Here is a 14,893-nt window from a genome sequence, read left to right as displayed (position 1 = left end):
TGATCCCAGAGTCCTAGGATTGAGTCCTGCATTGGGCTCCTAGCTCAGCCAGGAGCCCACTTCTCCCACCACCTGCCACTCCCCACTGCTTGTGTTAACTTCTCTCTCTCTCTCTGACAAATAAAATCTTAAAAAAAAAAAAAAAAAAAAAAGAATGAACATAAATAAACAAAAACTCAACTTAAAAAAATAGGAAAAAATGTCATAGAGAAGCCCAAAGAAATATAAAGGGAGAAAGTAATAGAGTTAAGTTTAGAAATTAGGAAAATAAAAAATGGGAAAACAATAGAAGGGAATAACAAATAATAGTCTCTTCATGTCTATTGATCAATCATCTGTATTTCTCCCTGAAGGATTTGGTGTTCATATTTTTTGCCTTTTTTTTTAACCAGGGTTCAACTTATAGAATTGTCCTGTATTAAGGTATTAAGGATAGTAACATTTTGTCCAAAATATATCTTGTATGTTTTTCCCAGTTTATCATTTATCTTTTTTGAACATAACAAAAAGAGAGAATACAGATTTTTTTTTCAAACATTCATGGAATATTCAAAGAAATTACACCTGCCTTTTGACATTGTTTAAGATGTCTTTACAAAAATTAACTATTCATTTACACCAGACCACACCCCAAATATAGGCATTACTCATTAATGCTCTTGACAGATAAATGGATGACAAGAATTATAAAAGTGCTGTTTTTCTAAAAATTAGGAAATTAAAGCACAAAGTAAGTGGGCAATGAAAGTAATGTGATAGAAAATGAGTGGAATGAATAGCAACTGATTGCTAATCAAATGCACAGTGCTTTGCAAACAGAAGGTGATTAATAAATGTCTGGCAAATGAATGGATTTACAGCTCTCTCAAATGCCAAAGAACAGAATCAGTTAGTTTCAGAAGTTAAAAATCTCTACAGAGGAAACAGATTTTTCTTCTACCATAAGGCTGAGATAATTTTACTATACCTATTTTTGTCTGACTGTATAATTCAGAAGTGCCTCAAGTGATCTAAAAAACTCTGTTGTCATAAAACCAATTTGAGAGGTGAAAGGAAGCAGGATTAAAATGAACATTTATTTTGTGCATGCCCTCAAGTCAAAGAGCTCTATCTCAATAAAGCATATGAAATCAGCCATACGTTGGGAAGTACCGTATATTTGAGTGAAGATATTAGTGTAGCAAGATTAGATATTTTCCCCACTAAACACTCCTTTATCACTGAATGAAATTTCACATTTATGCTCAAAATTGTGTAGATTTACATTGGTATTATTGACTATTTTCTCTTGAACTTAGTGGAGTTTTTGCCACCAAAACTATATTGATACCACAAAAAAACTGTCTCCCTATAAGAAAACTTCTTGTTTACTTACTATTTCTAATGGGCCCTAAGAATCTTAAGAAGGAATCTATTTTAAGTCTCTCATGGATGAACTGTTTCATATATTCCTTGATGATTTTAAGATGCAACTTTCAAGCTTCTAATATAATAGGGATTAAAAGGAACAAATATATAAGTAGTATTTTTTTAAGATTTTATTTATTTATTTGACAGACAGAGATCACAAGTAGGCAGAGAAGCAGGCGGGGGGAGCGGAGGAAGAAAGCTCTCCACTGAGCAGAGAGCCCAGTGTGGGGCTTGATCCCAGGACCCTGGGATCATGACCTGAGCCGAAGGCAGAGGCTCAACCCACTGAGCCACCCAGGTGTCCCTGTACAAGTAGTATTTTTAACACCCATTATTGTTTGGAATAGATGACATATGTAGATGGTAGAAAATTCTAGAAGTTACAAAAAAGAGGGGTGCCTGATGGCTCAGTTGGTTAAGCATCCAACCCTTGATTTCGGCTCAGGTAATGATCTCAGGGTCCTGAGATCAAATCTTGTGTGGGGCTCTACGCTCAGCAGGGAGTCTGCTTGAAGATTCTCTCCTGCCCCACCTCCAGCTCACTCTCTCTCTTAAAAAAAAAATAAGGTTATAAAAAATAATAATAAGATTACCAAAAAATAAATAAATCAATACAGCAAAATACAAGCCTTCCTTCTACTCCTTTCCCCAGCAACCCATTTTCTTTCTGGAAGCAGCCATTTTTTCAAATTTTTATGTATGGATCTAAAAATGAATTAATAATAGCCACCATTTGTTGAGTACTTACTCTCTACAAATGATCCTCAGGACAATCATGTGGGTTTAGTAATACTGGCTTTTTTTTTTCTTCTTTTTTTAAGGAGATATATCCCATTTTTGCTGTGGCCTCTTCTCTAGGATTAGTTGTGAAGAGTCTCTTCTACCAGTCTGGGATCATTCTCTGGATTATTTACACTGATGTGGGTGTTATCTAGGCTTATCTGTGGAACAAGGAGAGCATGGACATCTTGTGAGTTGGTTCTACCAACTCAACCTGCTTGGGAGCTTGGACTGAATTTGGAACCCCGGCAGACCATTTCCTAATGGTAAAAGAAAGTGAAGCAATTAACTTTCCCTCCTGGACAGAAAAACAGAATTGCCTTTTACATCATGTGATACCCTAATTGTGATTACCTCCTGCTCTAAGAGCCTTTAGTATTTTCTTTGTGACTTTTTTGTGTTTATCTTACTATGCAGTGAGTATCATTACCATTTACCAATATCTGATTCTCTCTGCATCCTGACACCTGGGAAGATAGCTCTTCTCTGCCCCCACTTAAATTTAGGTGTGGTCATAAGACTTATTTTGGCAGGAAGGGGGGGCCTGAGTGGCTCAGTGGGTTAAGCCTCTGCCTTAGGCTTATGTCATGATCTCAGGGTCCTGGGATCTAGCGCTGCATGGGGCTCTCTGCTCAGCAGGAAGCCTGCTACCCCCGCTCTCTCTACCTGCCTCTCTGCCTACTTGTGATCTCTCTCTCTCTCTCTGTGTCAAATAAATAAAAACAATAAAATATTAAAAAAAAAAAAAAAGACTTGTTTTGGCAGTGAAATTATTTGGGTCACGTCTTAAATAGATCTACTGAGAGGCTAGAACCTGCCAGTCTGGAATATAAACTATCTCTTATTTACAGTTTCTTAAGCAAATAAGGTTCTCAAATTAAGATATGGCCTAAGGATAAAGGATAAAGGTCAAATCAAAGGTTTGGCCCTAGGACACTTTTTTAAGGCTTCTAAGGAATTTAAATTGGTGCTTTCTTTCTCAGCTAAACCAAATGGCATTTTGAAAACACAAAGATAAGTCTCACAGAAGCCTGATACCAAAGTAGCAATAAATCAGTCTCAAAGGAGAAAACTGTTTTGAAAACAATTGTGGCTTGACTTCTAGAGCATAGAGTGGGCTTTGATCTCAAATATAGAAAGCCCCCAGAGTTCTTAAGGGAATTGTATTAGCAAAAGTACTGCCAGGCTAGACTCATAGGGACCGTGACTGTTCAAATTGTAAAGAGGTTCCTGCACCCCTAACTTAACACAGACAGGAACAGGCTGAGAAGTTGTTCAAAGGACATGTAAGGAGATACAATGGAATCGAGCATTTGGAATTTTATGTAACTGTGGGATATCAGAGCAGACGAATCAGAAGAGTTGAACATATAGTTCTGAATCTTAGGAGACATTTATGGACTAAATATATAAGTCTGTGAGTCTTTAGTACATAGTAAAAATACAGAAGTAGAAATATAAGCTTTCAGCCTTAAATGAAGTATAAGTGAAATCTTAGGACCCCACATCACATTATTCAATGAGAATCCTAAATAGAAAGAGAGAATTGTTGACACAAGTGCTTTTGAGAGTGCAAGGCACTGGGCTAATTTTACAACATTGTCCTATCAGTCAGGTTCTTGGAAAGAAAAAAAAAAAATCCTAAATGAGTTCAAGTTAACACTTGAATCAGGGGTGCCTGGGTGGCTCAGTTGTTGGGCGTCTGCCTTCAGCTCAGGTCATGATCCCAGGGTCCTAGGATCAAGCCCCACATCAGGCTCCCTGCTCCACGGGAAACCTCTTCTCCCTCTCCCACTCCCCCGTGTATGTTCCCTCTCTCACTGTGACTCTGTAAAAAAAAACGAATAAAATCTTTTAAAAAAACTTCAGTGGCAGGATTGCAAAGGTATGGGAAGATATGATGGAAAAAAAACACAGTATCGAGGGATTTGAGAGACTTGCAACAATGGGAAACTGTTATGACACCTAGAACCAAAAAATCAAGAGTAAAAAATTGTTAATGGAACTTCATGGGAGGCACGGCCCAGCAGAACCTTTCACTGGAGAGGGACACAGATACTGCCAAAGATATAACACAGAGCAGGACAGGAGCAGCGAAGAAACACCCCGACCTTGCTGTCCTCCTGTGTTACATCTCCTGCTGGTGTATCTCCCACTGGAAAAGCCAAAAGAGCACAGGTGATACATTTTTCAAAGGACAATATTCCAGGGCATAAAGCAAAGGAGATAAAGGCAGACAATGTATCTAGATAAGTAAGTAGAGAATAACACAGGTGTTAAGGTAAAGGAGAAGATTTAATAATACTGATAAATCACATATCGTAAACCCACAAAGAATATGTAGCATGAGCCAGGTGGGAAGAAGGTCACGTTCAATTTGCATATACAGGTTCTGTCCCTTATAAATATTAGTCACTGGACAGTTCACTGAGAAGGACAAAAAGAACCTCTTTCGTGATAGTCTACTTTTTAATTATAAAAGGATTATCGTCATCATCTTCTTTGGAATGGAACATTAACTCAAGGCAATAGATACCGTAAAGTTTTGTTTTCCATTTTGTTATGGTACTGTATTTTTGCACTACATCAGTTCTGCGTGAAAATTCATTGTGAAAATTGCCTCTACACATCTACATTGTAAAATATACCCAGCACTGGGATGACTAAGGTCCTACTATAAACCTAGGAACTTTCTTTTGTCACTCCACTGGTATTTAATTGGCATGAGATAGATTGCTAATCAGGCCATTTATTTTGGCCTTCTCCTTATAGACCTATTTAAACAAAACAGTCTTTGAGAGTCTCACATCTTCATGTCAACACAATGGCAAGTATCTTTCCTACATGATATGGATGATAATTACAGTCTTAGAAGCTGATCACATCAACCATAACGTGCTGACAAAGGAAAGATTGCCCAGGAAACCCTGAGGAACATCAACATTTAAGAGAAATACAGACCAAAATGTAGCCTGCAAAAAGACGGAGAAGGATGAACCAGACACTAGGGAGAATGTGGTATTATAGAAACCTCGTGAAAGAAGTGGTCCACATGTTTAAATGCTGCCTATAGATCAAAGTGAGAACTGAAGTGGTTCCATGCATCTCAGCCACAAGCTGGTTATTGGTGACCACAATGAAAGCACTTTCACTGGGAGCCATGAGAGCAGTAGCTAGAAATCTGTGTGTTGCAGACTGAATAAGATAGGCAGACATGAAAACACCGAGTACAGACAATGTTTTAGAGATGTTTGGCTGTGTAGAGGAGAACAACAAGCTAGTAGCTAAGGAAGGAGTTACGGCGAAAGACTTTTTTTGGCCTGGTTGGTTATTCACTGGGAGAGCATTGAGCATGGCTAAAGGCTATTGGCAAAGAGGCAATAGTGTGAGACCAGCTGACTCTACAAAAGAGAGAATGGATGGAGCATGGTGTTTGTTAAAAAGTAGATGCTCAGTTAAGTATTTATTAAATAAATGAGTATATTCCTTGACAAGACAGAAAGGCATTTAATCCAGAAGCCAGGTGAAGAAATTATCCTAAGACAAGAGGTGGGGTATCTCTTCCATCAGAAAAGCCAAGAAAAGGAAATAAGGTGGATACAGCATATTTGGAAGATGTTGTATGAAGAACTGGAGAAACTTCCATCAGATGACTTCTTTTTTCTCTGTGAAATGAAAGATGGGATCATCTGATGGAAATAAAGGTATATTGGAGCCACCGAAAAGAATGAAAAAAGTTGATGAAATAGTTTCATGTTCTGGAAAGATACTTCAGAGGAAAGCCTCTTGAAGCACCTGCCAGCCTCTGCTGTATGTGTGGAGGCTCATGAAAGGGGTTGACCCACATGCACTCCCCATCCTGGGCCTCAGTATTGAATCAGATCTTCTGGCACCTTTACCTGTTCCTTAAAACTTAAAACTCTAGGTCACAAACTTTAATATTTATTTTCTCCTTTCTTTTCTTTCTTTCTTTTTTTTTTCTTTTTTTAAGAGTTTATTTATTTATTTGACAGAGAGAGAGTGAGAGAGGGAGCACAAGCAGGGGGAGTGGGAGAGGGAGAAGCAGGTTTCCTGTGGAGCAGGGAGCCTGATGTGGGGCTTGATCCCAGAACCCTGGGATCATGACCTGAGCTGAAGGCAGGCGCTTAACAACTGAGCCACCCAGGTGCCCCTATTTTCTTGGCAGTGCTCCAGCAGATTTGAAAAATGATGGCTCCCGAGAGTCCACAGCCTTCCACAGTGGACAGGTGTCCAGGTGTTCCAGGTGTTCCACTGTCCAGGTGTCTCCCCACCTGGACAGTGTTTCATCATTCCATCTTGAGGACATTTCTTAAAGCTCACTACAGTTCTGACACCTGGCTGCCCAGATACTGAAACAACCATCAAGGCACCCACCAGTCTTCAAAGGAGTAAACTGAGCATGAGATGTATGAAGTAAGATAGAACTACTTCACTGTCTACATAGTTCCTTCTCACAGAAATTGAGCCATCTTTGGGCAGGGAAGCAAGGGCCCCAGAAGCCTGACTGTAAGCCCCTGCTCTAGCCTCCCAACAGCTTAGCCTCTTCAGTCTTCCATGTGGCCGATGGTGGAAAGGACTTCTCCCTCCAAGAAGAGATCCTACTTCAAAATCTACAGCACTCTGACCTTAGCCCATGGCAACAAGGAAACCCTATTAGGACATAACACAGAAAACCTAGCACTCCCCTACAGGAGAAAATAGTCATAAGACAAGTGAGTTTGTTACACAATCAGAAGAACTGCCAAATCTGTATAAGGATAAATACTACAACCCAACATGAAATTGAACAGAAGATTAAATGAACTATATGTTGATTTGGAGTCATTACCTAACCAATAGATAATATTATACAATGCATTTTTTTAAAAGATTTTATTTATTTATTTGACAGATAGAGAACATAAGTAGGCAGAGAGGCAGGCAGAGAGAGAGGAAGGGAAGCAGGCTCCCTGCTGAGCAGAGAGCCCGATGCGGGACTCGATCCCAGGACCCTGAGATCATGACCTGAGCTGAAGGCAGCCGCTTAACACACTGAGCCACCCAGGCGCCCCTACAATGCATTTTTTAAACAAACTCTAGGGACTTTTAAATCAGTTCTCCACAAAATTTAGCTTCATAGAGAACTTGGCGAAAATAACGGATTATCTAGTAGTGAGATTACTTAAGAGAAAACAGTGGAAAAGGTGGCCTAGAGAATTCATTTTTAAGCAAATGGGTGAAGGGAAGGGATGAAAGAAAGAAAAAAAACAATGGCTGAAGGGTTAAAAATACCCTGAGAAGTGGTGGGACTGCTTCTGGTTTAGTTCTTAAGTTTTTGCATCAATTTGCTCTAATGTGTGTTAGGTTATTTAGACAAAAGGTTGGGTTATTTAGACAAGGCCATTTTTTTTCAGGGTTATGGGTATAAATCTAGAGAAGAATTAGTCATCTCTACTTCAGATTATTAAACTCCATACATACATTTTATTAAAATTCCACTGCTTTCTCAGCTACTCATTGTGATAGTCCCTGTTTTAAAGTAATTCTCCTTTGTTAAGTGATCCATTGTTTTCCTTAAAGGGGGGGGCAATGAGAGGTAGATCTCTGAAAGAGATCTATTTCTTCCTCTTCTTTTTTTTTTTTTTCCTTTCTTGTTGCTTTGCAAAAACAACAGAAAGATTCCTGGAATAAAGGAAAATCTATCTTTTTGGACCTCCCCCATTTAAAAAGTGTGGGAAAACTTACTTCATGTTCAAAATAAGCAGTAAAAAAGAATTGCAGCCAGATTTCATGCAAAATTATTGTAAGAAGAAAAGGAATAAGGGGCAGGATAAAATCCCCACACACTATGATGAAAACACTTCAGGAAGACATGCCAACAAATTGGGAAACTGTGAAATCTAATATTTCAAAATAAGCTAAAAATTTTTTAACAAAAGTATAAAAGCCATTAAAATTAAGCACATAAATTAGCATTAGAAAAACTCAAAAACTGCCAAGCAAGAACCTGAGGTTTTATTTTATTTGTCTTTTTAAAGTTTTATTTATTTATAAATAAAATAAAATAAAATTCTAAAAATAGAGAGAGTGGAGGGGGTTGGAGCAGGGGAGACAGAGAGGATGAATCCTCAAGCAGACTTCCTGCTGAGCTCGGAGCTGGTTGCTGGGCTTAATCCCATGACCCTGAGATCATGACCCCAGTTTGAAATCAAGAGTAGGACACGTAACCAACTGAGCCACCCAGGCGCCCCAGGATCTGGGGCTTTAAACAAAGATGCCAAGAATTTTGCTAAATTTCTTTTTTTGCTAAATCTTTTCCCACCAAAGATTAGCTTGAGCCAACTCTCAGGCTTTGCATGGCCCTCAGCAATGTGGACACACAATAGCAGATTAGGCGTGATAGCTTTCACTGAACAAGAAAACAATGGGAAAGCAGAAGGAAAAGTAACAAAGGCCAAGAAAATGCAAAACATTTGAAAGGTTCTCTTGTGCAAACAAAAAGACTGACTGTAACAGAATATCATGAAAGGAAAAAAATGCAGATTGTGCAGCAGAAGGAAATTTAAATGCCCAACTTGAAGCAAGCACGTTTAAAAGTCTTCTGAGCCAGAAATGACCTTATTACGACCTACGAGAAGCAACAAGGTGGTGAAGGTACAACCAGGCACTGAGTGCGGGAAGTACTGCCCTCTTACTATAGCTTCCAATGACTGTTCATTGCAGGAATCAGGACTTCCTTCTAGTAAAGGATGAGGTGCAAAAGAATGTTCCCTTAAGACAAAACTGCTGAAGTCTGAATTGATCAGGAGGCCCACCTGTCTGAGCCAATAGCCAGCAGTGTTGAAATCTATAATGGAGGTCACAAAATGAAGTTTTCCAATACCCTAAAATGCCAGCTGGATCTCTTAGTTCAGGAATGATGCCAGAAGAATGGTGAGCCTTGTTTGGTATGAATAGCAACAGAAAGTTTTTGGATTAAGCCTGTGGGAGGTAGAGTTTTCTTCACTGCATATGACTATATTACGAAAGCAACTGATATTTGGAAAGACAAAATTTTCTATGTCACCCCCCTCTTTGTTCTGATATAGTTCTATATTTACCAGTGGAATACCTCTTCTGTAGCTATTGCCTTTGTCCTAACCATTAACATAGGGAGAAAATGCACTTGAACAAACAGGAACAAGCCTCCAGTTCTAGAAGTAATACTGTAAGGGCCTATTTAGCCACAGGATTCCATCTTGGATTAAATAGTCATTTTTTTGTTTTTGCAGTAAAATTTAAACTGTCCCTGTCCCCCCTTCCTCCAGGGGACTTACTTGAAAACAAGTTCCAGGGAACAAAGCCCAAATACAAGGGTGGGTCAGGCCAGGTGGAGACATCCCATCAGTGCGGTGGTGCATACTGTCTCCCTAGTTACCAAGGAGCTTGGGCCCCGCCCTTTGGGCACCTTTTGGGTGCCAATTCTGATCAAGGTGATAGGCTGCTTAAAATATCTACTAGGGTAAATTGTAATTCAATTGGTCACTTATGTGTGACCTAACACGACTATGCAGCTTTCTCTGTGTGTTACAATTTCGTTGGCCACCTGTGCGTGGCCAGGCCCAACTACATGGCCTTTGCCCTTAAAAACTAGTCTGTGAAGCAGACAGAGGTCGCCCTCTCTGTAAGAGGTGCAGCCCCGAATGTTCGGTTTGATTCTTGATACTTGGCACGAAATAAAGCTTTGCTTGACCTTCGCTTTGTATCATTCTCGCTCCTTTAATCACAGACCCATTATTGGGGGACCCAACATTGGGGACCCAACAATACAACTTTTGAGCCGGAGGTAGAGGGGTTCTGACAATGGTTGTATGACTTACCTAGTCTTCTCCCTATTCTCTAGCTCCAGATATTTTAGAGAGTTTTAAGTAAAACTTAAAGGGGGATGCTTACCAAATGAGGGACTCCACTACAAAGCCTGGTAAAGACCAAACCAAACCAGTCTGCACCAAGGCAGACTCCAGGGCTGGCGTTTCACTGACTTGTTCCCTCATTATAATACTAAAAATCACACCCAGGGGTGGGGATTTAACATACTAATGAGACATTGATGAAACGTGTTCTGTCCTGTTCTGTCCGCTGAAACTGTGTGCCCAACTTCCTGTACCTCCCTGCCCCTACATGCTTAGGCATCCCTCCTTCCCACCTCAGTCTCTGTAAAAATTTTCCCTTGCCTTTGTCTGGAGAGCCAGCAGGAAGGACTTTTTCCTTTGTGCTGTCTCCTTTGTGCTCAAGCATAAGCCCCTATAAAAGCCTTGCCTGGAACTTCCAGCTTGGCCTCTAGGAAATTTCAATTGCTTGGAGAGCACAAGGACCAGAGTGAGTAACTTAAGCCCCTGTAAGTCTCTGCTTTTTTGATTTACTAAGCAGGAGGCAAGCATTCATTATAGCCTTGGTAGCTTCTGTTATTTGGGCCTAGGCGTTTTCCTCATATGTAAATGTGCTCTGTTTAATCAAACAAAAGGTTTTTGTGAGGTAAAAAATGAGGGAACTCAGAACAAAAATTTTAAAAAATGTTAAGGAAGCATAAACAAGAAACACAAGAGCATATAACAGTAACAAATAATGTTTTAGCAGAAATCGAAGTTTAAGAAGAGAAAAATGTTAAAAATCAAAAAGAAATGAAGAAGGAGGTAAATCGGTTTTGAGAGAAAGTGACAGATAAAGGACACGTTCCTACATATGTATGCCAGAAGTACCCCAGGGAGAGAACCAGAGCAACAGAACAGAACAAAATAATCTAAGAAAAAATTTTTGAAGGAAAGAAACAAAACAGAAAAACCTGTAAAATATACTGAAAAGCATACCTGGAAACACTGACACCAAAATGGCCAATGCCAAGAATTATTCTAGTAAAACAAATGAATTTTTTTAAATATTTTATTTATTTATTTGACAGACAGAGATCACAAGTAGAGAGGCAGGCAGAGAGAGAGGAGGAAGCAGGCTCCCTGCTGAGCAGAGAGCCCGATGCCTGGCTCCATCCCCAAGCGGAAGGCAGAAGCTTTAACCCACTGAGCCACCCAGCTGCCCCACAACAAATGAATTTTAAAGGAAATCTTTAAATATTCTATTGTATCAAGGCAAACACCAACAGCTAATCACTTACGAGAGAAAGAATATTAATTGCCAGATCTTTCTACCTCAACCCTTTATGGGTTGAAGATAATAATAGAGTGCGATACTTAACTCACTCAAGGCAAGAAAAAATGACCTAAGGGTTTTGTACCGTGCAAACATATTCAAGAATAAAGACTATAGACAAACACTTATAAACATTCATGAACGAAAGAAATACTGTTTACTGCCCCTTTCTAAGATTATCTACTAGAGAATGAGCTTCGAACCACCAAAATGGCTGGACAGACTTCAATATCTTGACCTATGGAACTAAGACTAAATAATGACATAAAGGAGAGAATATAATATGTTATTGGTCACATGATCTAATAAAGTAGACTACAACGATCAAACATAGGAAGAGTAGGTGTGACATGGGGAGAACATATGAAAAGTAGAATAAGCTACCTGATTACCTTATAGCTATTCCCTAGAAATAAGAGGATATTACTTCACATCAGATGCTGGGAGACAGAAAGAGAAAGAAGAAAGAAGAGGTAGTTGGCCAATTTCAATTATTTCTCATAGTAGAGAACAAATAGAAAGTTACTAAAGGTATGGTATAAAGGTATTAGTATACAACAGACATCCAAGCAAAAATACAAATTTTACCAGTAAAAGAAATGCGGAAAGAGAGAAGGAAGGTGGGAGTAAGGAGAGAGGAAACAAAGATTATTTGGTATAAAACATACATATGTGTAAATGTAATCTGAAGACAACATGACAGTATGGAAGTCCTAGCTAGAGCAAGTACACGAGAAAAAGAAATAAAAGGCATCGAAATTGGGAGGAAATAAGTGAAACTGTCACTATTTGCAGATGACATGGTATCATATACAGAAAATCCTAAAGACTCCATCAAAAAACTGTTAAAACTAGAAAAAGACAGGGTGCCTAGGTGGCTCAGTCAGTTAAGCTTCTGCTTTCAGCTCAGGTCATGATTCCAGGGTCCTGGAGTAGAGCCCCACATCAGGCTCCCAGCTCAGCAGGGATCTTGATTCTCCCTCTCCCTCTACCAATCCCTTGCTCATTCTCTCTCTCTATTTAAAACTAAAAAAAGAAAACTCAAAAAAAAAAAAACTAACAAAAGAGTTCAGTAAACTTGTAGGATACAAAAGTAATATACAAATAAAACCAAAACCCTGTTGGGTTTTTATGCATTAATAATGAACTGTCAGAAAGAGAAGTTAAGAAAACAATCACATTTGCAATTGTATCAAAAAGAATCAAATACCTAGGGATAAATTTATCCAAGGAGGTGATAGATTGATACACTGAGAACTATAAGACATTAATGAAAAAATTTGAAGAAGACATAAATAAATGGGATGATATTCTATGCTCATGGATTAGAATAATTAACATCATTAAAATGTATATACTAACCAAAGCAATCTATAGATTCAGTGCAATTTTTTTAAATCAAAATTTCAATGGCATTTTCCACAGAAATAGAACAATCCTAAAATTTGGTGTGGAACCACAAAAGACCCTTCATCAAAACAATATTGAGAAAGAACAAAATTGGAGGCATCATGTTCCCTGATTTCAAACTGTACTATAAAGCTGTAGTAATCAAAACAGTATGATATTAGCATAAATATAGCACATAGATCAATGGAACAGAATAGGAAGCCCAGAAATAAACCCACACATATATGGTCAATTAATATACAACACAGGCAAGAATATACAATGGGAAGGACTATCTGTTCAATAAATGGTACTGGGAAAACTGGACAGTCACATTAAAAGAAAAGAACTGAACCAATGTCTTGGGGCGCCTGAGTGGCTCAGTGGGTTGAGGCCTCTGTCTTCAGTTCAGGTCATGGTCCCAGGGTCCTGGGATTCTCTCTGCTCATCAGGGAGCCTGCTTCCCCTTCTCTCTCTTCCTACCTCTCTGCCTACTTGTGATCTCTCTCTCTCTGTCAAATAAATAAATAAAAATCTTAAAAAAAAAAAAAAAACTGAACCAGTGTCTTCTTTTTTTTTTTTTTTAATTTGACAGAGAGAGAGAGATCACAAGTAGGCAGAGAGAGAGGGAAGCAGACTCCCCGCTGAGCAAAGAGCCTGATGCGAGGCTCTATCCCAGGACCCTGAGATCTTGACCTGAGCTGAAGGTAACCTACTGAGCCACCCAGGAGCCCCTGAACCAGTGTCTTAAACCATCACAAAATTGAACTCATAATGGATTAAAGAGTTGAACATAAGGCTTAAAACCATAAACTTGATCCTTCCGGAAGAAAACATCAAAAATATCTCGTGCCTTTCCTTAATCAGTGTTCTTCATATGCTGAAATTGTAACTAGCCAAAGCTTAATAGCTACTTTCTCTGAGGGCAGTTGTAATTCAAAAGAACATAAATCAAAATCAAGTTAATCAAGCTATGCAATCTGTTATATTTAGTATTTCTTCATGCTATGAAATGTTGGTTAAATCCATAGATGGAATATTCCCCTTATCAAAAAAAGGCCCGAGTAAAATCAGTACTCTTGTTTGAGAATGATATACGAAATTATATAATTCCATTTAACCAATTTCACACGTAAGAAGTTTCTTACTCAAATTTAAAAACACGTAATACTTAAATTCTGAAGTTTCTTAATCCATGAATTCTTAATCAGTTTAGTAGGGTATATAGGCTAAATTTACACTGACATCATTCATTACATGAGATTTAATGAAATTAATACGAATGAACTAGTACTAACACAAGTAGGTTCTTTCTTTAGACAATATATAAGAAACTATTTAGTAAGTTATCTCCAGAATTTTTAATTAAGTTTAATCATCCGGGTGCAGAAAAAGTTAACATAAAGTTCTAACTTAAAAAGCTTAAGTCCTTACCTAAAAAGTCCGCCCTTAGCTGGCAGCTGGGAACATGGATTTCTGGAATGTTCCTACTATTAACCCATATAAGTGGCTCACAGTATCTAAATTGTTTGTACAAACAATATAATTTCTGCAAACCCCTGCTTTTCCTCTATGAATCCGAAACTTGGGTATATGCCAGACAGAGGGTTTCTGTATGATCAGACCCCAGTGAAAACCTTGGGTGTTCAGTCTCTAGTGAACTTTCCTGTTGGCAACATTTCCTATTCGTCACAGCATTTTTCTTGAGAAATTAAGCACACCTTGTGTGACTCCACTGGAAAAGGAATCTTAGAAGCTTACATCTGGTTTATCTGGTACTGAGCCCCATGGACCTTTTCTGTTTGCTGGTTATGCTTTTTATCCTTTCACTATAATAAATTGTAACCATGTGTATGACTACATGCTGAGTCCTGTGAGTTCTGAAGACTTTCCAAAACTCAGAATGGTCTTGAGGACTCCCAACACAATCTCCTAATCTACATCTACAAGAATCACTTAAGGGCCCCTGGGTGGCTCAGTGGGTTAAGCCGCTGCCTTCGGCTCAGGTCATGATCTCAGGGTCCTGGGATCGAGTCCCGCATCGGGCTCTCTGCTCGGCAGGGAGCCTGCTTCCTCCTCTCTCTCTCTGCCTGCCTCTCTGCCTACTTGTGATCTCTCTCTGTCAAATAAA

General features: G+C 38.9%; 1 pseudogene; it reads left to right on the top strand.

Moving 5' to 3' along the window:
• The first annotated feature begins 8,445 nt into the window (after positions 1–8,445).
• On the top strand, positions 8,446–9,687 carry LOC123392252 (annotated as a pseudogene).
• The last annotated feature ends 5,206 nt before the right edge of the window (positions 9,688–14,893 follow it).

This window comes from Mustela putorius, unplaced genomic scaffold, assembly GCF_011764305.1.
Source record: "Mustela putorius furo isolate JIRA1106 unplaced genomic scaffold, ASM1176430v1.1 tig00000480_pilon_pilon_pilon, whole genome shotgun sequence".
Taxonomy (NCBI): Eukaryota; Metazoa; Chordata; class Mammalia; order Carnivora; family Mustelidae; genus Mustela; species Mustela putorius.
The sequence above is the reverse complement of the archived record's forward strand: the minus strand, read 5'-3'. Positions and strand labels throughout refer to the sequence as shown.